The sequence below is a fragment of the Schistocerca piceifrons genome, chromosome 7 (assembly GCF_021461385.2).
Source record: "Schistocerca piceifrons isolate TAMUIC-IGC-003096 chromosome 7, iqSchPice1.1, whole genome shotgun sequence".
NCBI lineage: Eukaryota > Metazoa > Arthropoda > Insecta > Orthoptera > Acrididae > Schistocerca > Schistocerca piceifrons.
Genome location: NC_060144.1, coordinates 52,402,979 through 52,423,766, shown reverse-complemented (window position 1 = coordinate 52,423,766; position 20,788 = coordinate 52,402,979).

The following is a 20,788-nucleotide window of genomic DNA, read 5'->3' as shown; positions in this document are numbered from 1 at the left end:
CACAGTACTAGAGGGGGAGACGACAGAACGCAAAACAGTGACTGGATATCTGCAGCAAGTGGCCGTATCTACCGTCACGAATCAGCCATCATCCCCGAGAGTCGAGAGGCGACGGGGGCGGTTACGGGGCCCGCCAATTAACAGATGGCTGTAATTGCCGACGTTATTTACTCTTTAACGATGGCGGCCCCGTAGGCGGTCGCTCGCGGGGCAGGGTACTGGGTGGGGGTGCTGTGGGGGTGGGTCAGGCACTCATTACCGGCGGGACTGCATCACGCGGCCCGCTGGCCTAACGACCGTGTGCTGCGCCGGGCCGTACTGCAGCCCGCCAAACACGGGCGCACCGCGCACCGCGGGGGGCCGACCGCGTAAGGGGCGCGTCTGCTCCAGAGCCGTGGGCAAGTACACCTGCTTACCACTCGGGGAAAACGAGTCTGTAACCGGAACGGAAAATGCTCCTGTCATTGCACAATAAACGCGAATATGTCCTTCTCACATTTAGGGATCTGAAAGAACGGAACTATTCGACGTACCTAGTAGATTCAAAGTATTTAAATCAAAACATGTTGAACGTATTAGACCTCTTTTACTCGTTAGTATTAATTGTTTGCTCCTCGCCTGTTCTGCTGCTTGCGAGGAGCGGGCGTACGCTTACTTCCGCTTAGCGGCGTGTCTCAAGAGTCCAATTTCGTTACCATCACGGTGTTTTCTTACCGCCAAGCCACAATTAAGTTAACTTTTCCATCAGATCACCAACGGCGGAAGGCGTATGACGTTGAACGTTTTATACAGGAAGAAATGCGTCTCCCGCAACAAGACGTTCTCGGAATACCTTTTTCGCTCCTCAGTACTACTGTGTTCACAAAGCTCGCGAATGATAAGTTGCGCGCCGACGTACTGTAGCGCCACGCTAATGCTTTCAAGTTCCGATACTCTGACGGACATACAGGAACTGTCCTGGTTGATCACGTTGGTTTTGGCCTCCGAACGTTGAGGGTTTCCGAACCCCCGTTTGAAGTACCGTCGAACGCTGTGGCGGCCGCTTTTAAACCTTATGGCAACGTCGTCAGTCACGTGGCTGAAACGCGGAAGACCTTCGAAGCGTACTGGGGTCAGTTGTGTCGGCCAGATAAAAATTGAACTACGGAAACACGTGCGAAGGTTAGTAAAAGTTGAACTGATTATCACTTAACTTAGTTCCTTCTGCACGACGTATGGCGATCCCATCCCGGCGTACCAGGATTACTGATGCAGCGCGGCGCTTTGAACTGCAGAAGGCACAGCAGCTGTGTGTGTGTGTGGCCCGCAACAGCAGGCGCGGCTACGGCCGCACAGACGGACGACTGCGATGGGGCGAGACTAGACAGCGTGTACAAGGAAGGAGTGGTCATAGGTGAAGCTGCCCGTGATTGGTTGATTATCTCTGGCAGAAAAATGGCGCCAAACGTCTCTCGCGCTTCCTATGTTCGCCGAGCTTTTCAGTTGAATTGAATTTCAGAGGACTTTTGGAAACGATTAAAAGGTATTTGAATTATTGAGAGACTTGTTTATGCGCTGTGAATGCATGTCCGATTCAGTTGTATATCGTTTTTAGTACGTAATTAGCGTTTGCGATCTTAAATACGAGTTGAAATAATGAAGCGTTTTGTGATAAAGTCGGTAGGCGTACATGTTTGAAGTAAACACGTTAGTAATTGTACAGTATTGTTTTTGACATCTGTAATTCGTTCTGCAGACGTTAGTAAACGATGCCAGGTTGTGCTGCATTTTGTTGTTCCAATAAAGGCGAAGGTGGATTTCGCGTGTTAGCATTTCCACGCAATGAAGAAAGACGAAAGCAGTGGGCAGTCGCAGTCAACAGGGCTGACATAAATCAAACAGGAGCCTTGCGGAAACCAACGAAGTACTCTACGCGAAGTAAGTCGTTTTTACTTTTTACTACATATAAAACAACTTGCAATATACAGGGTTATTACAAATGATTGAAGCGATTTCACAGCTCTACAATAACTTTATTATTTGAGATATTTTCACAATGCTTTGCACACACATACAAAAACTCAAAAAGTTTTTTTAGGCATTCACAAATGTTCGATATGTGCCCCTTTAGTGATTCGGCAGACATCAAGCCGATAATCAAGTTCCTCCCACACTCGGCGCAGCATGTACCCATCAATCAGTTCGAAAGCATCGTTGATGCGAGCTCGCAGTTCTGGCACGTTTCTTGGTAGAGGAGGTTTAAACACTGAATCTTTCACATAACCCCACAGAAAGAAATCGCATGGAGTTAAGTCGGGAGAGCGTGGAGGCCGTGACATGAATTGCTGATCATGATCTCCACCACGACCGATCCATCGGTTTTCCAATCTCCTGTTTAAGAAATGCCGAACATCATGATGGAAGTGCGGTGGAGCACCATCCTGTTGAAAGATGAAGTCGGCGCTGTCGGTCTCCAGTTGTGGCATGAGCCAATTTTCCAGCATGTCCAGATACACGTGTCCTGTAACGTCTTTTTCGCAAAAGAAAAAGGGGCCGTAAACTTTAAACCGTGAGATTGCACAAAACACGTTAAATATTGGTGAATTGCGAATTTGCTGCACGAATGCGTGAGGATTCTCTACCGCCCAGATTCGCACATTGTGTCTGTTCACTTCACCATTAAGAAAAAATGTTGTTTCATCACTGAGAACAAGTTTCGCACTGAACGCATCTTCTTCCATGAACTGTTGCAACCGCGCCGAAAATTCAAAGCGTTTGACTTTGTCATCGGGTGTCAGGGCTTGTAGCAATTGTAAACGGTAAGGCTTCTGCTTTAGCCTTTTCCGTAAGATTTTCCAAACCGTCGGCTGTGGTACGTTTAGCTCCCTGCTTGCTTTATTCGTCGACTTACGCGGGCTACGCGTGAAACTTGCCCGCACGCGTTCAACCGTTTCTTCGCTCACTGCAGGCCGACCCGCTGATTTCCCCTTACAGAGGCATCCAGAAGCTTTAAACTGCGCATACCATCGCCGAATGGAGTTAGCAGTTGGTGGATCTTTGTTGAACTTCGTCCTGAAGTGTCGTTGCACTGTTATGACTGACTGATGTGAGTGCATTTCAAGCACGACATACGCTTTCTCGGCTCCTGTCGCCATTTTGTCTCACTGTGCTTTCGAGCGCTCTGGCGGCAGAAACCTGAAGTGCGGCTTCAGCCGAACAAACCTTTTTGAGTTTTTCTACGTATCTGTAGTCTGTCGTGACCATATGTCAATGAATGAAGCTACAGTGAATTTATGAAATCGCTTCAATCATTTGTAATAGCCCTGTACATAGTTAAATTTGAAAGCATACCTGTAAATTGGCTGTGTGAAAATTATTATAACACATTATTCTTATAAACAAAAGCATTTAACGAATGATTTCGCGATATTGTCTTGTGCTTTTGATTCGGTGAGTGTGTACTCCACTTCTGGCCATTCAAAAGTCCCGCCCACAGTTTGGCAGAAAAATGGCCGCCGTATCGTCCGGTTGGCCACTCTCTCCCTATACAGGCTCTCTAGGCGAGACTAGCTTCTTGCGATGCCTGCAGCACAGCTAGATTCAGAGCCAGCTTCGTCAGTCCAGATGCGTTGTAATCCAAGGCGTCGTTAATCCAACTGCGTTGTCAATGTGCACACGTAACACTGTTCAGCACTGTCCTATTGTTCAGTTGCGTGTCGCATTTCACTCCCGAATCCGAATAATTAAAATCACTTTCACTTAGTTCAACAGTGTTTTTCCCGGCGATTAGCGCCATATGTGGAGCGGCGGGTGGAAAATTTGCTATTGTTGCTGTTCTCTTCACAGGCTCTCTAACTACACTGTTGGCAATCAGAAAGTGATTAGCAAAAACGTGATGCCTGTAATTAAAGTTCACTGTGCCCACTCTGATGGAGAAATAAAGTTATTTATCACTGAAGTTCATTACGCTGAGCATGTAGAATGATGTCTGTGATTCATAGGAAATGCAGTTGACTATAACAACTTTCATTATGTTTTGAAAACGATATACCGTAAAGTTCCAGACAAATATGTACCCATGCAATGCCACTATCAGCTATTGTACTATCACAGATGTTCAGAGTCTATTGCGTGGATCCTATTATCCCTCGATAACGAAACTGTTCATTAACCGTTATTGATGTAAATGTTCAAAGTGAATGCTCGCCAAAATTTTAAGTTAATACTCATCAAATGCCTTGCTAGTAATGGTGGAAGGTCTGTCCTGCGGCGACACGTGAAAATACGACATACTCAAACTAAGAACGAATCACTGAAGTCGTTCTTCAATTAATACTTTACCACAGTGCGAACTGATTGTGTTGTGACTTGGCAAGACAGCCAAGCCAACAGCCAAGCCACTATGAGATAGCCGAAAGGCACGCGTTTAAGCTCACGCAGGCTGGCGTGAGGTCTGGAACAGTTAAAGGAGTTGAGTCTAGTAAAAAATGTACGTAGCTTCTGGAATACTTAACTTTAATCCATAATTGGTGAACATCGGTCTGACGGTACATGCATCACAAGATAAATAGCAAATGATAATGGCGCCTTGCTAGGTCGTAGCAAATGACGTAGCTGAAGGCTATGCTATCGTCTCGGCAAATGAGAGCGTAATTTGTCAGTGAAACATCGCTAGCAAAGTCGGCTGTACAACTGGGTCGAGTGCTAGGAAGTCTCTCTAGACCTGCCGTGTGGCGGCGCTCGGTCTGCACTCAGTGGCGACACGCGGGTCCGACGTATACTAGCGGACCGCGGCCGATTTAAAGGCTACCACCTAGCAAGTGTGGTGTCTGGCGGTGACACCACAGATTGCTACGTGCATACCGAGTTACATAATCGGCATCCAAGGCTGTTCCTTGCAACTGCACAGACGCGACGCGGCTTCCGACACGGAGTGCGCGCTGATACTAATTTAGAAGAGAACTGGGACCTGCCTCTAGCTCGCAGAGCTCTTATTTATATAGCCGCGGTGCGGACTGCCGATAGCGCAGCCGGCAAAATTTGCCTTCCTGACTGGCCGCTGGGGCTAGTAGAGCACCAAGTTACTAAATAATGAATTGCTTCATTCGCTGAAGACCGATGAAGCTCTCAATTTAACTGTGCAATCAGCACACAGGTAAGTATCTATAATAAAATTCTGATGTGACTAGGTTAAATACTTTTGGCGAGAGAATTATTTTAGTTGCACTGCACGCAATAGATGAGCTCTGAACTTTCCCTCTGGAGAGCTATAGTTTCATAGCTACCTTTCGTAAACTTCTCACATCTTTGTTTTTATAGCATATCTCAAGTCTACCGAAATCTAAAGATCCTAACTTTATCTAATGGTTTACTTAATCCACCTTGCTTCCGTACTTTTAGGACACATAACCAGAAAATCATGGATTTCAATGAAAATACTACTTTGTTAGATCCAGCATTCCATTAAATTACTATGAAAAAAGACCGATTATAAATTTTGAAGTTTATACCTCCTTTCTGTTGCGCCGATGATTTTTACATAAAACATGAAAATTTCGAAAACTGTTAAACTTACTAAACTGAAACGTAACACATTATCATTTTAGCATCACTCCTGACATGCTATTAACTTTTCAGATTATTTACTTTACTTTTAAGGTATTGCACAACACTCATGACATCATAGCTAGTTAAAGCGGACTAGGCTGTCACACAGTGGAAAGCATATGGATTCTATGTGGCGTGAGTAGGCTGCTTCCCTACAATGGTTCAAATGGCTCTGAGCACTATGGGACTCAACTTCTGAGGTCATTAGTCCCCTAGAACTTAGAACTAGTGAAACCTAACTAACCTAAGGACATCACAAACATCCATGCCCGAGGCAGGATTCGAACCTGCGACCGTAGCGGCCTTGCGGTTCCAGACTGCAGCGCCTTTAACCGCACGGCCACTTCGGCCGGCTGCTTCCCTACAGGCTGCAGGGCTATCGTCATGTACGATGGCCAACCGCACATCTATTTAGGTCGTGGCCAGGAAGGACAGGTCCGTTCTGTAAGTCTCCGATGTAGACTGGTTCAAACGCCGCTCGGAGATGTTGCTCCTCCTGTGGCGCCTAACTTGTTACCTCTGTCTTAAGGTGGGATTCCTATGCGGCGTCTGAGGCATGCGGCCGCCGTTGTGCGTCTGCCGCACTGCACTGCTACAGACGGTGTTAAACGGGACAGTGTCCCATGTTAGTCAGCTGCATGCAGCTGACGCTACGGCCGCGTGGGGCTGCGCCCCAGCCGGTCTGAGAGCAGTCTAGACGCAGCCGCAAAGGAGAACACGACAGCATGTCCGAGGGAAAAGTACTGTTCAAGGTGGTGGAAGATGAGAAACTGGTAGAAATGGTTTCTAAATTTCCTTTCATCTACGATCTATCGTTACCAGTATACAAGGACCAAACTGTGAAGGATAATGCTTCGAGACAGAGATAGCGGAATTCGTGGAAAGAACAAGTAAGAACTGTACTATATACTTTCTGTTTATTCATAATGTTTATTACATAGTTGTCAGGCAAATAATGCATATTGTAATAAACAATAAGTAGCAACGTCCCACATAATGTTCAGTTATTATTATAATAATGAAGTGTACACAAAGTGAATACCAAAACCTGATGTATGTTATAAAAGTTCAATTTATTATAATGTGCATACAAATTTTTAAAGATTATTCAGTAACGCTAGGGAGTTCAAAGCCTACTGAGTTCTGTTAACTGTGATCATTTTGCCACAGCGTTATCCCTGCACCTGCTCGTTTGTTGAAGCGTTCTGTAAACGAGTCTCGCACAGAAAATCCATTAGCATTTGCATAACCGCCACTCCTTGCTAATGATCCAAGAATTTCAGTAGGTAGTGGTTCACTTCTGTAATCGAAATGCCTCGCCGCCTACAAGAACATGTGGCACTACTATGCCCGAATCCGACAGCTTAGTGCGCCGCGGAAACATCTTACCACTTGAAAACAGTTTCCCGATATTACTTTTATCAAAAATTCCACTGTCACCTTCTTTCCCATAGGACCCGACATCAATGAAAATGAATTTGTAATTCGCGTCAACCACAGCAAGAAGGATGGTAGAGAAAAAGTGTTTGCAGTTGTAATACAATGAGCTTGACATTGCGGGGGAAAAACTTCGCACATGTTTTCCGTCGGTGGCACCAACACAGTTAGGAAATCGCCATTTTTTTCAGATTCCTTACGTTTTGATTTCAAATGGTCAGATGACAGCGGTGGCAAAAGGATTGGCAGTAACTTCTTACCTAGAAATGACAGCACAACTTGTATAAGTTTTACCGATGTAAGAAGGAGATATTCTGAATGCAAATGCCAGTGATCTGAATGTTTCCCCTGTTTTCATAAACCTAAAAACCAAATAAAAATAAGATAGGTGTAATTTTAAAAATTACTAGTATTTTTACATCCAACGAATATTAACGTACATAATTATTTGACTGTGTTGTGTTTTATAGTTGAATACTGGAAAAAAGATGGATTAATGTAAAAGACACACATCAAAAAAGGCAGATAAAAGGAGAAAGTATTGGAAGTTCTTCTTTCAGTAAAGGAAATAAATGGCCGGCCACTGGCCGATGTGTTAACATTTTTAAACAAAATGGATCACAAGGTAGTGTAAGTTGCCGTAAAAATTTCCTGTTTACGTTATATTTTATTCTGTTTCATTTTATTATTGACGCTGAATTACCTGTATTTTTGTAATATATTTCACAGAAGTACATCGAACGTTGAGGCAAATGAAGTGCAAATCCCACAATATGATGGTGAACGGAATAACAGAGAGGTGTGCCAGACATCCCCAACTTTGTCAGAAAAAGAAATCTTTTCCGAATACATGGAATACATCACGTCGTTCAGATCACCCAGGAAAATGTCACGACTAAATGAAAAAAATCATGGAGTTGATGAATTCTCGGCGGGCCGAGTGAGAAACCTTAATGAAAAGACTGGCTGAAGAAAGGCGTGATAATGACAGATTTATTGTTTAAAAGTATAGCCCGCAGAGTAAAAAAATGGAATCATAATTTGATCAATGAACCCAAATTGAGATCCTTGCAGATGCTTTTTGATTTGGAGAATCGCAGTTCATTTGAATACTACTCTTCCGTGCGTCTTTCATCTCCGAGTACTTTCTCATACTCAGCAACTCCAGCGACATCAAGTGTGGATAACACTGCCATCGCACCATCTGACAACACGGAGACCGAAACGGCAGCCTACGATCCCATTTAATGTTGCGATAAGTGCTAATTTCATATTTTTTTATTGTGCTATTTTCATTTTTCACACTGTGTGCGTTATTAATAAAACAATAACACATTAACAAATTTTACTGTACATACCTCCCCGGCCGAGGTGACCGACTGGTTCTAGGCGCTACAGTCTGGAACTGCGCGACCGCTACGGTCGCAGGTTCGAATCCTGCCTCGGGCATGGATGTGTGTGATGTCCTTATTAAGGTTTAAGTAGTTCTAGGGGACTGATGACCTCAGAAGTTAAGTCCCATAGTGCTCAGAGCCATTTGAACCCATTTGTACGTACCTCAATGTCTAAGCTAGTTTTTCATCTAGTCTTATAGGGTACGGATATCTGGGAGACGAATCATTCTTGATTTCTTCTTTGACGAGATCGAGAACATAATTAACTGCGCTATGTTCAACCTGAAATACTCTCTAAATCTCTGGTCATTTTTTAACAATTGCCCATTGAAGAGTTGTTCAAAACAGCCTTCCTCGGTTCTTCTGAGGTAAATAGGATGTATCTCAGCATTTCCCTCACATATCTGAAGCTGAATTTCTTAATCTTCAACGCCTTCTAGCATTAAATAAAACAACAAATCGCGCTCACTCATCCTCTTGGCACAGACGCAGCGGATCAACTAAACATTGTGCGGCCGCCGCTCTATAGGAATCGCCAGCTATGCGTCAGCCGCAATACGTCAGACGCACAACGGCTGCCGCATGCGTCAGACGTGGCATAGGAATCCCATCTTTACGCATCTGTAGTGGTGTTGCCTGCTACGTCCCCTCTAAATCAGTCGGTAGCGGTGTCGGCTACTCTCGACGACGAGGTGACCTTTCGCCTGACTCTCCTACACCCATGCCGGAGTCAGTACAAATGAACGACGACCATCAGCAGGTACAAGCCGTTCATCCCTAACCTATGTTTGTTGATCATGGAGCTGAACTACCTCTACCTTTCTGCCATCTGGCCACATATGGGACGATGGCCTCCCACCATCCGACACGAAACAGCTTGTTAGGAAGCAACGGTCGGCGAGAAAACGGAAGAGACAACGTCGTACCCCTTCTGATGACTGCCACCATCGGAAGCCTGCACACGGTAGCGACCCTGCCACTGATGGTGTTTTGTACTCTGCAGCCCCGACACCTAGCGACGCACAACATCCTTCCCTACCTACATTTCAAGTCAGCGTCTCCCACCTTCATCTGATGCGGTTGCCTCCCTTTCTGGTCTGACACTACTGAAACGCCCTGGTTAACCTGCAGAACAGGATAGATAGAATGAATTGTGGAAAGGGAAAAAAAATAAGGGGCTGTCAGTTACACTTGAACATACGACTTTATTATTTGATCAAACATTACAAGAGAACAAATAGAATTTTCAAACACACGGCTTTAATCTTTGGGACTTAATTACCGGCTGAAAGCCACTTTAATTTAAAAATGGCTGAAGGCCATTAACTTAAAGTGCAAGCATAATCAGAACTTTAAAAGGCAAGCCTTATCTTAAAACAGTTCTTTAGTTAGGCTGAAGTAAACAAGTTAAATTCAAATTGGCTGAAGGTCGAACACTTAAAGATCGAAAACAATATTTTTTTAAATACCGAAGTCCTTACGTGAAACAGTTCTTTAATTTAGATAGAAGGCCTTAAGAACAAACAACTGAAACTCAAATCGGCTGAAGGCCGAAGACTTAAAAATTCAAAATTTTTTTAAAATGCCAAAGGGATTACGTGAAAGAGTAGTTTAAATTAGGCTGAAGGCCTTAAGAGTAAAACAACTCTAAACACAAAACCTGCTGGAAGCCATTCAAGTACCAACAACAAGAACAAATTAAAAAAAAAAAGGCAGTAGACACAAGGACACTCGTATGTTCGAGTGTCGGACTGCAATTCAAACACTAACGCTCGCTTAGGTGAGACAGGCAGTCAGGCTAACCATTCACGATCCGACGACAACCCAACCGACCTACAGTCAGCAGATTCACCAACAAGATAACTTCTACTTCATCCGACCAGGGCACAACAGAGAGTTCAATGGAACAACGTAGAAGATATTGGCGCCCACAACCAATCATACAAGGAGCTGTCAAACTACACACCATGCTGGACAGCAACAACACGATGACGAAACTACACTGCCTGAAATTTACGTCAACGCCCAGGGCAGGTAACCGGAACGTTAACGGCCAAAAGGCAGAAGATTCCGCTGCTGCACTCCAATTCAAATAACCAAATACAGTGAAACTCCACCAGAGGGTGGCTAGAATTTTCCAACTTGAAAACCACGTTGTTGCTCATGGGGATGTACCAGCAGCTGACAACGAACTCCAAACGGCACAATGTGAACAGTCTTGACTTGTTGGTAGGTTAAATCAAAACTCAACTTTCGTGTCCAGGGTCGGCGAGCCACGGACGTCGTAGCAATGGGAACAGCGCCACACTCTGTGACACCATGTAGAGACCGCCAGAGGGCCCCAGCCAAGCTATGCCCCGCCGAGTATTCCTCACTGCTCCACGCCAACCGACCGACTCTCAGAGCTAGTATGCCGACAACATTTAAAATAAGTTGTCAGTCAAAATCACACAAACTACACACACTTTCACGAACACTTGGACGAAGAACTAGACAATGCAAACGCCAGTGCCCATAAAATAACAGGGACGAATGAGTCGGCACACACAACCAACCCATAAGCTATCGCCGGCAAAATACACGTCGTCCGGCAAGACGACCGACAGACGACCAACCAATGTCGTCCCCACTCCAAACGTGTGTGTCGGTAACCATCGGGCGAGTCATGGCACCCCGACTGAACTTGTGCCGCGTGACAACTCAAATATTGCCAAGTCCGAAGAAAACTCACAACACACGACGACCGGGCAGTAATAGCAGTCCAGCAAAGATAATACAGCAGGGCCTATATCGATAAGTGCTGCTGCTGCCACTCACGGGCAGGCAAAGCAGCAACTCAGTGACACCAGTAACTGAAAATTAACATAACGAAGTGGCAGTATGGTAAAAACAAGATGTAAAATAAGAAATGGCACGAACACGAGCCACGCACAGCTCAGCTACCTGTGTGCGCACCGCTGATAATGTACCGCTGAACTGGTGCGGTGACACTTCTGTCTCGTGGGCAGACGACGTCGATGCTGAGGATGGACATTCTGTAGGTGTACATAACGATGGCCCCCCCCCCCCCCCTTGGTGGGGCAGGCTCCCTCCCCCTCACAGTGATGTGCCCTTACGCGGGGGCCCTAAAAGTGACGATGGTAGCTTCCTAGACTTATCGCATAGCCACTGTCAAAGTCAACACTGTTCGCGTGCACCACAAACTGGCTTTACTCCATGACATGCTGTACGCCACGGATGTCGACGTAGCTCTCCTTCAGGACTTGCATGTTGCATGTTCCCCATGGTTTTACAGCGCATGTCTCTCATGCTTCCCATACTGGTAGTGGAGTGGCGATCCTCTTACGTGACTGTATCCTCGCTGATGCAGTTCCTTATCTCCCTGATGCCAGTGAGCCGTGTTGGGGTCATGTTATCCATTGGTTTAAACCGTGGTTCCTATTCTGTGTTTGGTTTCCCATGGTTATTGCGATTATGCTGTTGTTCGCTCTCCCAGTGAGAGGCACCAGCAGTGTATACCGATATTCGCACATTGTACTATCTTTGGTCTTGTGCTTACAGTTTCCAGCTGTGCTGTGTGCGAGCATTCGGTCGGTTGGCGTGACGCAGCGAGGAAATCTCGGCGGGGCGTAGTTTGGCCGGGCCCGCTGGCGGAGTGTGTGGGGCTGTTCCCATTGCTACGAGGTCCGCGGCTCACCGAGCCTGGACACGAAAATTGAGTTTGGATTTAATTTATCTGCAAGACTGTTCACATTGTGCCGTCTGGTTCTCGTTGTTGGCTGCTGGGACATTCCTGCGAGCAGCAACGTGTGTGTTCGAGCTGGCGAAGGTTCAGTCACCGTCCGGTGGAGTCTAACTGTATTTGGTTATTTGTAATTGAAGTGCACCAGCGGAATTTTCTGCCTTGTGGCCGTTAACGTTCCGGTTGCCTGCCCTGGCCGTTGATGTAACTTTAGGCAGTGTCCTTTCCTCACCGTGTTGTCGCTGTCCAGCATGGTGTGTATAGTGTGTAGTTCGACAGCTCAATGTATGCTTGGTTGTGAGCGTCCATGCCTTTTACGTTTGCATTGATCTCCCGGTTGTGCGCTGGTCAAGTGGAGCGCAAGTTACCTTGTCGGAGGGTCCGTTGACTGTCTGTTGGTTGGGTTGTCGTCGGATCGAGAATGGTTGGGCCGACTGCCTGTCTCATCCAAGTGAACGTTAGTATTTCAAGTGCTGGCGGACCCCCGAAACTTCTGAGCGCCGTAGCTGCACTGACTTTTCTTATTTTCTGTTGTGTGTATTTGTGTGACTCATAGCCGATGGTTTTGAATTAAAGTTGAATTGTTTTTAGTGGTGTTTTAAGTAAGGGCCTTCAGCCGCTTTAAAATTAAAGTTTCTTGCTTGTCAAGTGTTTGATTGTTTGGGGCCTTCAGTCTAATTTAAGATAAGGCTTTGTTGTTTAAATTTAGTTTACCTTGATTTTTAAGTCATTGGGTCTTCAGCCGTTTTTAAATTAAGGATCTTTGTCTTCCGAGCATCAGACTGTTTGGGGGCTTCAGCCTAATTGAAGATAAGGCTTTCTGCCTTATGTTTTTTTATTTAATTTTACCTTAACTCCTAAATCATCGGCCTTCAGCTGTCTTTAAATTAAGGTTGTTGGTTTTCAAGTGTTAGTTTTTTGGGCCTTCAGCCAAATTATAGAACTTACTTAACGTGAGTCCTTCTGCCTTCTAAATATTCTTTTGGCGTCTGAATTTTGAGTTAATGGCTTTTAGCCGTTTTTCTAAAATTAGTATGGTTGTGCCCTTAAGGCATAAGATAGTGTGGCGTATTCAGACGATAACTAAGTTCTAGAATAATTATGTTCTGTAATGTCTGGTCAAAAAAATAAAGTATGTCTAGTTATCTACGCCGAAACCTGGGTTAACACTTAACATTAGGTGCTTTTTCGCAATCGAGGCGGGTTTTTAGTTTTTTAATATATTAACCAACGATTGCTGACGCACTGCGATGTTGAAGGATCTTAAGGGTATGTGTGTTCGAGTGTAACTGATAGCCGCTCATTTTGGCCCCTTTCCACAATTGCAACCACCTGTCCTGTGCTGCGGTTGAAAAGCGTTAAAGCTTTTCATGTTTTTAATTGAAGGAGATAATTGCTTTTAAAATCAGTCTTTAGTTTATTGCAATATATGAATTGTGATGGAGGTGAATTATTGTGTCATTAAGCATCGGTAAGGGGCTATGATTCTTCTCTTTGCAAACTTGGTACGCTTTGTGCGTGAAAGGAATTCTTCTGATGCGTTTCTAGCTGGGAAGCCCGGCGACCAGGTGGACACAGGTAGTGTGTGCGCGCACGGGCGAGCGGCGGTCGCGCGCCCATGTCGGCACGCTTCACAGAGGGTTAGCGACAGGCGAAGACGCTGCATACATCAACACGCTGCCAAGGGAAGCCGTGGACATTCGCACGTGTGCACGAGGCAGCGGAAACTACAAACTTAGAGCGAAAAACAGTTTTGTCACGATTCTAGGTAACGCGGACAGAGCGGCGAGTTGAATAGCAACAGCACGACTTGGATGTCCAAGAATCTCAAGTGGCTCGGGGAACTTTGGCCGTTTCCCGCGAGCAGAACACCTTGGATCGTAGCGATAGTACTCGAAGGGAGAAGTCTTGGTTTATTTGTATACGCTGTCTCACACAGAGTATCGCTCTCTTTTCCTCGCGGAATGCGATGGCAAGGAGGGAGGAAATTTTGAAAGGGACGTTGGCAAGACTTTGTTAGCTTTGAAAAATAGTACGAGCTACGTAATTTGTGGAAGGGCGGTGACAAGACGCTGGAGGGGAGCGGCTCTCTCACTCTCCAGGTGCGAGGAGCGCACTAGTTTTAGGCATTCCGAATATTGCTTCTGAGGAGGAAGGAGTTACTCTTGACTGCTTCCGATAAGTCACAAGGATTCTCTTATCGCTTGTCGTGAGACAATGCACTTTGAATTCGTCGCAAACCGCGTAGAGAGCAAAGGTTGTTAGATCCAAGTAGGCAACCTTCACTCACTTTGCGCGTTATCAAGAGCTTAACTTAGGATCACATTTTGATTTACTACACTGCTGGCCGACGTAAATGCAACACCCTGAAGGAAGCATCCGAATCAAGTGAAATTTACACCATGGGTTTGCAGCGATGAGATATACAACTGATTAGAGTTTCGGCGCAGACGCACATCACGCGCGCCTGTGGCGCCACCTCATAGCGCCATTTAAGGCTTGGCGATTTCGACGAGTGTACGTTCGGCACGTGTGTTTACCTTGTGGTTGTTTCACAAGACGATCAGTTATGCCTCGTAGACAACAGCGAACATCGTTTGATCAAGTATCCGAGTTCGACAGAGGAAGGATAGTGGCTTACCGAGATTGTGGATTATCATACAGAGAAATCGCTAGTCGTGTTGGACGAAACCAAACAACTGTAATGCGGATATGTGACCGTTGGATGCAGGAGGGTACGACGGACCGACGTGGTCGATCGCATTCACCTCGGTGCACCACTGCACGTGCTGATAGGCAAATTGTGCGCATGGCAGTGACGGATCGCTCAGTGACATCCCGAACCATAGCACAGCACATTGCGTCTGTAACGCGTCATCCAGTGTCTGCGCGTACCATTCGACGCCGTTTACAGCAGAGTGGTCTGTCCGCAAGACGTCCATTGCTTCGTCTACCATTGACGCAGAACCACAGACGTCTCCGTCGCCAATGGTGTGATGACAGACGGATGTGGACGGGAGAATGGAATGACGTTGTCTTTACTGACGAGGCACGCTTCTGTCTGCAGCATCGCGATGGTCGGATTCGAGTGTGGAGACACCGTGGAGAGAGGATGCTGGACAGCTGCATTATGCACCGCCACACTGGTCTTGCACCGGGTATTATGGTATGGGGCGGTATTGGATATTACTCTCGCACGCCTCTAGTACGCATTGCCGGTACTTTAAATAGCCGGCGCTACATATCCGAGGTGCTGGAGCCAGTTGTCCTTCCTCACCTTCAGGGCTCGGCCACAGCCATATTTCAACACGATAATGCGCGACCACACGTGGTACGCATTGTCCAAAGGTTTCTATGTCAATAACCAGATTGAATTGCTTCCCTGGCCGGCTCGCTCTCCGGATCTTTCGCCGATAGAAAACATTTAGTCCATGGTTGTTCAACGAGTGACCCAGATTACATCCCCAGCTGCCACACCAGATGATCTTTGGCAACGTGTGGAAGCTGCTTGGGCTGCTGTACCCCAGGAACACATCCAACGTCTCTTTGACTCAATGCCGAGACCTGTGGCAGCGGTGATCTCCAACAATGGCGGCTACTCTGGCTACTGATTCTGGCAGGAACCACATGTCACAGACGTCTGTAAACGTAATCATTTGATACTTGGTCAACATGTTATCTACAAAATAAATTTTGTTGTGCTACCTCTTGTCTTTCTTGGTGTTGCATTTACGGTGGCCAGCAGTGTACATATCCGATGAAGGTAGTACTGTTGGAACAGTTTTGAACATTGTTTAATGTAGTTTTACGTAGCTGAACATACGACTCTCTTTGCGGGCAACCGTGACAAGGCGCCCTAGATCGAGCGGCTACCCCACGTGATGAATGTGGTTGAGGGGAAGTTTCCCCTCGTCGGCTGGCGTGCCGTTTGCCGATCGGTGTGCGCTCCTTAACTTGACACTGACGCCCAGTCTGCAGGGTACCTTACTGTCAATGGGAAACAAGTATGCCGGTCATGCCTTCACAGGACTCACCTCGCAGACACCCCGTTGTGTGTCGACTGTGATGTTATGGACGCAGACGACCACCGCCTGGTTTGCAGGTCGGCGAGATGTATCTGGTTCTTAGTGCGACAGATATTGTCCCTAATTACCTCGTTAGATACCTACTCAACTGTTCCTCTTTCCGGAAGCGGGATAATTCCTGCAAGCTAAGATGAACTCTGTGAGGTGGATTTGTGGACATGCAGCACATTAAGTTTTTGCTGATGGTGAGAAAAGTATGGTTGACGTATGGCAGTTCCTTAATGAACGCCATTGTGCAGTTGTGCACAATCCAAAATACAGACAATTTTTCTCTAATTTCCTCTGCAGTGTCTTCCTTAACCCACGCCAGAGCTGGGGTGTTCCTGTCATGAATAGCTGATCCCTGCCTCTTCCACACAACCGATTTATTCGCTGGTAATCGGAACGTTCTTCTCTGAAAAACTGTACATTGATCCAATTAGTCTGACGTCTTGCTGCGCCCTCCTCCTCTCGTTGCGCCGGTTTCCTGACATTCTAGGTGGGATTACTGACAAAAATAAATAAATAAATAAAAACGGAAAGGAAAGTAAATAAAAAAACGATGTTCATTGTTCCACTACTTCACATTCCCTGCGCTAACATCTCCCTTTGGGCGCCGGGAAGGTTGAAGGTTCCTTTAAAATAAAATTTAAAAAAAGAGGGAGAGAGAGACAGATAGACAGAGAAAAGGGAGGCGGTAGCGTCTTAGATTAATAATCGAAGCGTCCTCGGTCACGAGTTAGAAACTCACCACCGCTTAAATTTTGATTAATAACCAGCATTGGCGGCCGAAGACTTCCGGCATAAGATGTCACCCTCATGCTGCCAAAGGCTTTGTCAAAGACGACGGAGGAGCTGGGTGGGAAACTTCCCCTGAAGGCGAAGAATCAGCAATGATCGACGGCATGGGGACGCAGAAGGCAATGGAAATCGCTGCAGTAAAGACACATAACAGGACATGTATCATTTTCTATTGTGATGAAGCTATCTTATCAAACTGATCAAAAGATACTCATTATGGCATATTGTACCAATGGTACTAGTGTTTGTGTAATTTATAACGAACTCGGTCACGAGTTAGAAACTCACCACCGCTTAAATTTTGATTAATAACCAGCATTGGTGGCCGAAGACTTCCGGCATAAGATGTCACCCTCATGCTGCCAAAGGCTTTGTCAAAGACGACGGAGGAACTGGGTGGGAAACTTCCCCTAAAGGCGAAGAATCAGCAATGATCGACGGCATGGGGACGCAGAAGGCAATGGAAATCGCTGCAGTAAAGACACATAACAGGACGTGTGGCCTGTAATGAAAAAGTGTCATGATGATCTCTCCATTGGCAAAATGTTCCGGAACAATCTCCCACTCGGACCTGTGAGAGGGGACCGCCAACGGGAAGGTGGCCATGAGAAAAAGAATGAATAATAAGGATAACGTTCTACGGGTCGGGGCATGGACTGTCAGAAGCTTGAACGTGGTAGCGTAGCTAGAAAATATGAAAAGGGAAATGCAAAGGCTCAGTCTTAGGTATTGTAGAGGTCAGTGAAGTGAAAGGGAAATATGACACGGATTCATGGTGACATGAGCATAGGGTAATATCAACAGCTGCAGAAAATGGATTAATGGGAATAGGGTTCGTTATGAATAGGAAGGTAGAGCGGAGTGTGTTACTGTGAACAGTTCAGTGCTAGGGTTGTTCTTATCTAAATCGCTAGAAAACCATCATCGACAACGATAGTTCAGGTATACATACCGACGTCTTAAGCTGAAGATGAAGGGATAGGAAAAGTATATGAGAATATCGAAAAGAGTAGGAACTGAAAATTTAATAGCCATGGAGGACTGAAATGTAGTTGTAGGGGAACGAGTAGAAGAAAAGATTACAGGACAATATGGGCTTGGGACAAAGGAGAGAGGAGAAAGACTAATTGAGTTCTGTAATAAATTTCAGCTAATAATAGCGAATACCCTGTTCAGTAATCACAAGAGGAGGAGGTATACTTGGTGAAGACCGGGTAATACGGGAAGATTTCAGTTAGATTACATTATGGTCAGACAGAGATTTCGAAATGAGATGCTGGATTGTAAGGCCTACCCAGGAGTAAATGTAGGCACAGATCACAATATAGTAGTGACGAGGAGTAGGCTGAAGTTTAAAAGATTAGTCGGGAAGAATCCATAGATAAAGATACGGAAGTACTAAGGAATGACGCATTACGCATGAAGTTCTCTAAGGTTGTAGATACAGCAATAAAGAATAGCCCTTCGACGAAATGGCTGCATGAAAAATGTGAAGATATCGAAAAATAAAAGAGTGTCGGAAGGATAGACTCAGCATACAGGAAAGACAAAACAACTTTCGGTGCAATTAAAAGCAAGGGTGGTAACATTAAGAGTGCAATGGGAATTCCACTGTTAGATGAAGGGGAGGAAGTGGACATATGGAAGGAGTACACTCAAGGGCTCTATGAGGGGGATTCGATATAGAAGAAATAGGGGATCCAGTATTAGAATTTAAGCGAGCTTTGGAGGACTTAGGATGAAATAAGACAGAAGGAATCGATAACATTCCATCAGAATTTCTCAAATCATTGGGGGGAGTGGAAACAAACCGACAATTCACGTTGGTGCGTAAAATGTATGAGTCTGGCCACATACCATCTGACTTTAGGAAAAATGTCATCCACACAAATCCGAAAACTGTAAGATCAGACAAGTGCGAAAATTATCGCACAATCAGTTTAACAGCTCAAGCATCCAAATTACTTACAAGAATTATATAAAGAAGAATGGAAAAGAAAATTGAGGATGTTTTAGATGACGATCAGTTTGGCTTTAGGAAAGGTAAAGGCAACAGAGATGCAGTTCTGACGATGCGGTTGATAATGGAAGCAAAAGAAAAATCAAGCCAATCTCATAGGATTTGTCGACCTGGAAAAAGCATTAGACAATGAAAAATGGTGCAAGATGTTCGAAATTCTGAAAGAAATATTGGTAAGCTATAGGGAGAGAAGGGTAATGTACAATATGTATAAAAGCCAAGACGGAATAGTAAAAGCGGACGACGAAGATCAAAGTGCTCGAATTAAAAAATTTGTAAGCTAGGGATTTAGTGTTTCGTCCCGACTCTTCAATCAGTACATCGAAGAAGCAATGATGGAGATAAGAGAATGGTTCAGGAGTGGAATTCAAATTCAAGGTGAAAGTATATCAATTGTAACATTAGTCGATGACATTGCTACTGTTACGCCTTCTGCACCACTTGTAGGTAGCAGACACAGTGGTTGCGCCAAAGACTGAGACGGCGTGGAGTTTTACAGTTATTTATTGAACTTTATTTACAATTTCTCCCTCGTCGTCGCTGCCCAGCCCTGCCGATCCCTCCACCTGGCTGCTGCTGCGTAGAGTCTCTGGCAATGCACACAACGAGCGCCGCTGATCGCACTCAGGAACCCCAGGCCAGCAGTGCTCCGCTGAAGCCAGGATGCCCTGTGGTTCAGATGAACTCGTCGCCTCTCGGTGCCCCAGTTCGGGCACGCCCACGGAGCCGCGTCGCCGTGAGGTCAGCTGCCGACGCCTGCTGCACCGGCGGCTGGGAAGCCGACAGTCGCGATGTCCGCAAGGTCCCGTGATGGACAGATCACGCGCCGTGGGGCAGGGTTGCCGTGAAGTCCGGGCATCAGTCCCCGGTGTCGCCTGTGACTAAGATCGCGCTACGGCCGGTCCTGTAGTTAGTCAGCCATGGTGCCGACCGAACTCGGGCCGACCTCTGGAGCTGAAGTTGACATGTGGCGGTGAACGGATGACTCCTGCGAGCTGGAACAGACTTCTGGAATCGTCACCTACGAAGACTGAACATTCGGACAAGGACAACGTCCGTCCTCAGATCCGAACTGCATCTGTTGCTGCCTGCGCTCCACTATTTATATCTGGCAGGAAGACATTTTTTACCCTCGGTGGTAGCTTTTTGTTACTACTCCCGCAGTATATTGCAGCGTAACTTAGCGTGCTGGCCTCATTTCCCCTTACTCAGCGCTCTCCAGGCTTGGCTCGGCGCTCGGTCTGTGTGCGTCCTCGCGTCAGCCTGTTGGTAGATTGCTGCTGTCAGCAAGGCTATCTGTGCCTGCCTACCTCGCAACGCCTTGGTTGCCGGCATGCCTCTGTTTTGCCATTCTCCACTGGGGTGGAGCAACGCTTACTAAATGTGGCCGCAGCACTACACTTAAAGCGGAGGAGAACTTCATGATAATACATACAGAATACAGATTGAGCGTAAATCGAAGAAAGATGAAAGTAATGAGAAGTAGCAGAAATGAGAAGAGCAAGAAACTGAAGTCAGGACTGATGCTCACGAAGTTAAGGAATACTACTACCTGCGCAGTAAAACAACCAGTGCCAGATAGAGCAAGGAGAACATCAAAGGCAGACTGGCACAGGCGAGAAAGGGCATTCCTGGCTAAGAGAAGGCTACTAGTACTATACGTGGGCCTTATTTTCAGGAAGACATTTCTGGCAATATACGTTTTGAGCACAGCTTTGTATGGTAGTGAAACACGAACTGTGGG